The sequence below is a fragment of the Hipposideros armiger genome, unplaced genomic scaffold (assembly GCF_001890085.2).
Source record: "Hipposideros armiger isolate ML-2016 unplaced genomic scaffold, ASM189008v1 scaffold_319, whole genome shotgun sequence".
Classification (NCBI taxonomy): domain Eukaryota; kingdom Metazoa; phylum Chordata; class Mammalia; order Chiroptera; family Hipposideridae; genus Hipposideros; species Hipposideros armiger.
Genome location: NW_017731669.1, coordinates 626,261 through 633,573, shown reverse-complemented (window position 1 = coordinate 633,573; position 7,313 = coordinate 626,261). Strand labels below are relative to the sequence as shown.

The window sequence follows — 7,313 nt, the reverse complement described above, 5'->3', positions numbered from 1 at the left end:
AAAAGATATTTGTTAACTACAAAAAAAAAAGTACATCAATAATAAAGCATATCTTTTCGAAACTTCACAACAGTGGGAACCACGAAAAGATCCTACAAGCTTTCAGAGATCCTACATCTATTGGAAAAATAGGTCACAATAGATGAAGAATCAGAATGATTTTGAGCTTTCAGCAGCCACATTATAAGGTAGACAACGTTGGAACAAAACTATCAAAATTCTGAAGGAAAATGATTCCCAGTTTGAATGTTATACACAGGCCATACTATTAATCAAGATTAAGAGGAAAATAAAGGCATTTTTAAAAATTCAAGATATCAAATAACTTGGCTCCCCTTCACCCTTTCTTCAGCAAAATGTGGGAGTAAACCAAGAAAGAAGATACAGGACAGAAGAAAGAGAAGATCCAACACAGGAGAAAAGAAGAGACTACCAGATGGATCACTGGGCACCATGAGGACACAGAAACCACTCCAGGTGGGAGCACTGTGTTGGGGAGGGACTTTCTTCAATATGATGACACTGACAGAATAAGTGATGTGAAAGAAAATAGGAAATTGGGTAGAAAATCCTGAGTTGAGTTAGTGATAAGGACACAGAAAACCATATAAACAACGTTCTAAACTGAAAACTCAGTAACATTAATTCAAATGTTATTTGAAAAATGACAGGAAAACACCAACCAGCTAAGAATTGAGAATGGTTACCTCTGAGAAGGGGAAATGAAGGTGGGAACTGAAAATTACTGTTTGAACAATCCCTGACAAACTACTTAACTCATTAAGCTGTAACTTTGAAAAAAAGAAGAAAATATTTTTATATGTGGAAGATAGAGACATAGGTATGTAAGGATTTCCCAAGGACATAAAACCCACCTTAGCAACTAAATCTGACCTCTGGAAACTAAGAAGTCTAACAAAATTGTCCTGCAAAGCAAAAAATAACCCAAACAAATGAGTTTGGGGTGGGGGAAGGCAATAAAGAAGTAGTATTACTCTCATGCTATCATAACTTGCGAAATGCATGACATCAGCAGAAATCCTTATGTTTCTGGGCCTCAGTTCCCCAGTCTGTGAAGTGAGTATAACAGTATCTCTCTCATAGGATTGTTATGAGGCTTAATCAGAAAATGAACATAAAATGTTGGATACAAATATTATTAACTAGTTAACACTTTACTTTTTTTAAATAACTGAAATTATTTTTACATCAAATCATTTTTGTCACAATGATACTAAAGAGTTTGCTTGAATGCTTACCTTGTCTACTCAAACATAAGGCCTCTCTACCCCTTTCACATATGTCACCTAAAAAGGGGGAGAGAAATTGTCTGATTATCCATGAGAAACAGAAATAATTAATTAAAGTTGTTTATAAAGATGCTTATCATACTGAAGAACTGACTGTACCTGAAAAATGACTCAGGCCACCCTGCTTTCTCTTACACTTTTTTGTTGATTATGATCAATCATTCACTCACTAAGCAAGTCAGGAATTAGAATGAAAACGTTGTACCAACTGTATATTAACTCAGTAATATGAGGCAAGCATATCTCCATTTTAAAATGAGTAAAGTCTCTAACTATGCATAGATGGTGTTCTCCAAGTTCAGTTATACTTTGTTATAAAACTTGAGAAATATTTTTCCAAAGAAACAAAATTATGAGATAAGGTTGAGATCGTGGGCAATAAACAAAGGCCAACTTAACCCATAAGTACCCAAGAACCATGGAGAAGAAATGAATAAATATTACCATATTAGATAACTTTCAACCACTTCTTTGTGCTCCCACAACTAACAAAAAAAAATCTATTTAAGATTAAGGATTGTGTCACACTTTTTATTCATCTTTGTATCCTTGTAAACATAAACAGTATATAACAGAGTAACTGCCTTCTATCAAAAGCTTAAAAGATTTACTTAATAAATGAAAAACTAGGATTATGAATACTGTTTAAACCATACTCTTTCTATGGAGAAATGCATTATAATTTCTAATTAAGGAAATAATTAAAGGAACTCACAACAAGACCAGAGTTTGAACACCAAGAACAATAAAGCTTGGGCAGATACTCCATCTATATAACAACCACTCTTCCTAGAAATTACATTCTGGTCATAGATAACTCATATTGTTTCTAAATATGTATAAATCACTAAGTTGAGTTTTCATTATATAAAACTTGACCTCCAAAATTTCCTTGGCTTCTTTCCCTTTATCAATACCTTAAATTAATATAAAAGCCATAATGTTTTATCTAGGAATATATTTTTCCCCAGTTTTATTGAGACATAATTGACACATAACATCGTATTAGTTTAAGGTGTACGCTATAATGATTTGACATATGTATATATTGCAAAACGGTTACCACACTAAGTTAACATCTATCACCTCACAAGTTAGGATATTTTTTTCTTCCTTGTGATGAGAACTTTTAAAGTCTACTCTCAGAAATTTTCAAACATACAATACAGTATTGTTAACCACAGTCACCATGCTGAACATTACATTCCCAGAACTTACTTATCTTATAACTGAAGTTTGTACCTCCTTTTGACTACCATTACCCATTTCCCCCAATCCCTACCCCTGCCTCTGGCAACCACCAATATGTTCTCTGTTTCTTTGCCTTTTGTTTTGTGAGATAATACAATATTTGTCTTCTTCTGTCTGACTTATTTCACTTAGCATAATGCCCTCAAGGTCCATGTTGTCTCAAATGACAGGGTTTCCTTCTTTTTTATGGCTGAATAATACCGTGTGTGTGTGTGTGTGTGTGTGTGTGTGTGTGTGTGTGTGTGTGTGTGCACACACAAGTGTGTGCACACACAAGTGTGTATATATCTCACATTCTCATTATCCAATCATTCATCGATGGTCACTTAGATTGTTTCCACATTTTGGGTATTTAAATAATGCTGCAATGAACATGGGAGTACAGATAATCTCTTTAAAAGAGTGATTTCATTTCCTTCAGATATATATCCAAAAGTGGAATTGCTGGATCATATAGTTCTTTTTTTAATTTTTTGAGGTTGATTTTTTTTTAATTAGTAATTTCTGTACTATTTCTAGTTAGTACAGGTTATCAACTGCAAACTTAATATGATGGCCCCAAAAATGCAAAAATATACACATATATATATATAAAATATAAATATACACATATATGTATGTATGAATATGTATGTGTGTGTGTGTGTGTATTTATTTATTTATAGAGAGAAAGAGAGTCAATATTCAGACAAAATTCCTGGTTAAAATCCAATATTTCTCCAGCTCAAATGCAACTACCTATACTTACATATTCCAGAAGTGAAGTAGATAAAATTACCCAACACAACATAAAATATTTTAGGCACCAAAATAATTGCAAAATAACTGAAAATTATAGGTTAAAATTATAGAATTTAGTAAACAATATATCCAATAGTCCCAGTGATATTGACTTTTATATTTTAAAACCTGAAACAAAAAAAAAACTTTTAATGTTTCATTACTTACAGAAAACAATTCAATCTCTATAATATATCATTAAAAAATAAAGATTCATTTATCCCAGAGAGACAGAGCTCACTTCAAGCTTTATGGAAAGAAAATTCATATGGATTGTCACCTTAAATGACAAGGTGTGAAGAGCACTTAAGCTCTAATCCAGTGTTAGAAATTACTCCATAAATAGTATTTCTCTTGAGTACCCTCTCTCCTTTGAAATTCTATACCCCCAATAAAACTAATTCTTTATAATGATTTAATTTGATGTAAATTTATGAAAGCTGTATAAATATTTATGGGAATGAATGTGGGAGGCTGAATAGTTGATGATGACTTGTGAGCAACAGAAGAGAAATGGGTAGTGTCAGCAGAGGAGACAAAAGTATCTCTAAACCACCTACTACATTAACACAGTATCTTCTACACAAAAATTTGTAAGTGAAGTCTTTATGTGATATTTTTTAAAACTATTTTTACATCCAAGAAATTTAATCATAATTAAATCTATTTTGAATTTTGACACAAGAATTTTTGTAGAAAGTGCAATGCTCAATTTGTCTCCATTAGTAAACTATGTAATAAAGCATGAAACTCACCAAGGAAAGCAAAGCAGGAACCTTAATAAAGGCAGAGATCTATCCTTGTGTGAAAGTAAACATCATCAATTTGAATCATATTACAAACTTTTAGAAGTGGGTGGGTAGAAGAATAAGAAAGCATAAGAAATTGACACTATTTCTGTGGTGTAGGTTTATATTTCAATGTTTTTACTCCTAAAAGTAAATGAAGTAAATTGAGATCTCCACCTGGCTTGCCAGAAGGGCTGTCATGAGTACTAATATTCTTAGGTTAACATTTTAATAAACTTTTCTCTCATTTCTTCCAAGTATCTTAGATAACATAAAAAACTATGTAAATGATATAGCTACTTTGAAAAGACAGTTTGGCAGTTCTTCAAAAAGTTAAACATAAAGTTACCATATAACCTAGTAATTCCATCCCAGGCATATACCTGGGAAAACTGAAAACAGATGAGTATGTCCACCAAAAGACTTGTACGAGTACACAATGTTCAGAGTAGCATCATTCAAAATAGCCAAAAGGTGGAAACAACCCAAATGTCCATCAACTGATGAATGGATAAACAAAATGTGGTGCATCCTTACAATGAAATATTATTCAGCCATAAAAAATGAAGTACTGATATAAATCACAACATAAACTTTGAAAACATGCTAAATGAAAGAAACCAGACACAGAAGGCAATATATCTTATGATTCTGTTTATATAAAATACTCAGAATAGGCAAATCCATAGAGAAAAAAGTAGACAGTAGCTTCCCGGGGCTGGGGTAAGGGGGAAATGGGGGAGTCTGTTTCATGGATATGGGGTTTCCTTTGGGAGTGATGAAAAAATTCTGGAACTAGATAATGGTGATAGTTATACACATTGTGACTATACGTAACACCACTGAAACTTTTATATGAATTATATTTTAATTAATAAATGAAACTCTACATAACAAAAAAATAGATGTTAACATATTATCAGAGAAAGTTAACTTCCAAAATAAATGTTGATTACTTTGGCACCTCTTTAAAAACCTAACTGTTAATTTGATAAGGGCATTATAAACACTTTCAAAATTAAACCTTTTTCTATAATGCCCAATGCCATCCTTAAGATTTTCTATTTGTTAGGAATTTTCATAAAACTCTTAGCACCAACTTTGCAATGCTTAGTCTGCCAGGGCAGGAATCAATTTTATATAATATCTAAACAATTCATGTGAATTTTAAAATGGGGAGAATTATTTTATGAAATTTGATTTACCGATATCATGTCTTGAATTTTAGTACAGGAGAGGAACATGCTTATTTCTAACAAATGAGATCAGCAAAAGATGCAAAACTTGTTAGATAGCAAAATTTACCTAGTCTGCTTTAGCACTCATAAACCTATCTCTGACATTCAATTTTTAAAATTTTGATATTCAATAGAGAGGCAACATAAAAAAAAAGTTATGCCAAATGCAATAACAGCCCATTAGTTTATTTCACTTCAAACACAATAGAAAATATTACTTCTACTGAACCTGATTCTAGGCAAAGCCAAATTCAGTCACCTAATTACATGCCCAACATTCACTCACAATCTTACTGCCTACTCTTAACAGGGTTTGCTTAGAGTAGGCTCCCAATATACACAAAATTACATAAATTATCAGGTTAAATAACAATTTCAACTTAAAATAATAACATCTATTTGGGGTCTGCACAAACCAGACAGTGAACTAGATGCTTTACACATATTATTACTCACTTCAGGCTCACAACACATTACACAAGTTAAATAACTTGCCTAAGGTCACAATACTAGTACACTGCAAAGCCAGGATTCAAACCGAGGTCTTTCAGACATACAATCATTTTTGCATTCCAAGTGTGGGCTACAGAGGAACATATTTTCAGTTTAATTGGCAAACATTCATATTCTCTCTGAATGCAGCTTCTAAATGTTTAGGGAATGAGAAAGGAAAAGAGTACTTGAAAAGAATATTACCAAGGAATGAAGTGAGGTGTGTGGGGAAACATGCAATGCATTGTGTGCCTACTATGTGCCACGTGCTGTGATGGCTATTTTGACTGCACAAACACTTAATTCTTACAACAATCCTGGAAGGTAAATATTGGTACCTCCTTTTTTATATAAAAGGAAACTGAAACTTAGAAGATTCAAGAAGATTCAAGATCACAGAAATTGTAAGGCACAAAGTTAGGATCAGAAATCAAATTCAGTCCATCAAGAAATATTTACTGAATGCTTACTAGGTAACAGGGCTAAGAGGCACTTAGAATTGAATACTAGAGATCCCCAAATACCCCTCAAACCAAACCCATTTTCTTTTTGCTTAAGGGGTAAACCATTGTGAAACTGAAAAATCCCCATAGATTTTCTTTTAGTAGCTTTGTTTTAAATGATTATTCATGCTTTGGTTACATATGTTAAGTATTGCCCATAAACCCGGGGAGTTGATTGCCATGAAAACCAAACAAATCTCCAGTAGTAAATGTGAAAATATAAGCAATTCTGTCCAACATGCATGACTGTGAGCATATTGCCAGGCAGAGAAGACCACTTTGGAAAATACACTTCACATGTTCTGGAGGCTAATTTAAACCATTAAGCATTCTATGAAGCTTTTGAAGGTCTGTCAGATTTTAAATGACAACAGTGAAATTTCAAAGAGAACAGAAGTCAGCACCAAAGCTAGTTTAACATTAATAATAAGTGATCTAATAAATAGGTCTATGTTTGCCCAGTCAGGTTTTGCTTATTATGTCAGCTGGAAAGCGGGAAGGAAACCAGTTTTAACTCCCATACACCTGTATCTTGACAATATCACTTTATCAGAAATGTAGCTGATGTCAGCATAACACTAAGACAGTTAAAATTTAAAACTGATCTTTCTTTTCCAACTATTTTCATAATTCATTCATGATATAGAATTGAGACAACCTCCTCAGAGACACAAAAAAGCATAATTAAGTTTTACTGAGAGCATCTTATGTGCCAGACACTACATCAATTAATTTTCTCATTTAATTCTCATAGCCACCCTGCAAGATATTCACCTTGTGTTTTAGAGGAAGAAACAGAAGATTTTTTCTAAGGTCACATACCTAATAGGCAGAGCCAAGGTTCAAACTCAGATGTCAATTATTATAATGCTCCACAGCCCTAAATAATTGTCAGTTTCGGGCAGGCCGGGTGGCGCGTTGGTTAAGAGCTGGCTTGGGACGCCAGAGGGC

At 33.1% G+C, this 7,313-nt stretch overlaps 1 protein-coding gene across 1 annotated transcript in view; it reads right to left on the bottom strand.

Moving 5' to 3' along the window:
- SHLD2 (shieldin complex subunit 2) overlaps positions 1–7,313 on the bottom strand; it is a 76,108-nt gene that overhangs the window by 42,733 nt on the left and 26,062 nt on the right. Inside the window, exon 2 of the mRNA XM_019660503.1 lies at positions 1,260–1,307. The gene's annotated coding sequence lies outside the window, so the exon portion shown is untranslated. The remainder of the gene's footprint in view (positions 1–1,259; positions 1,308–7,313) is intronic.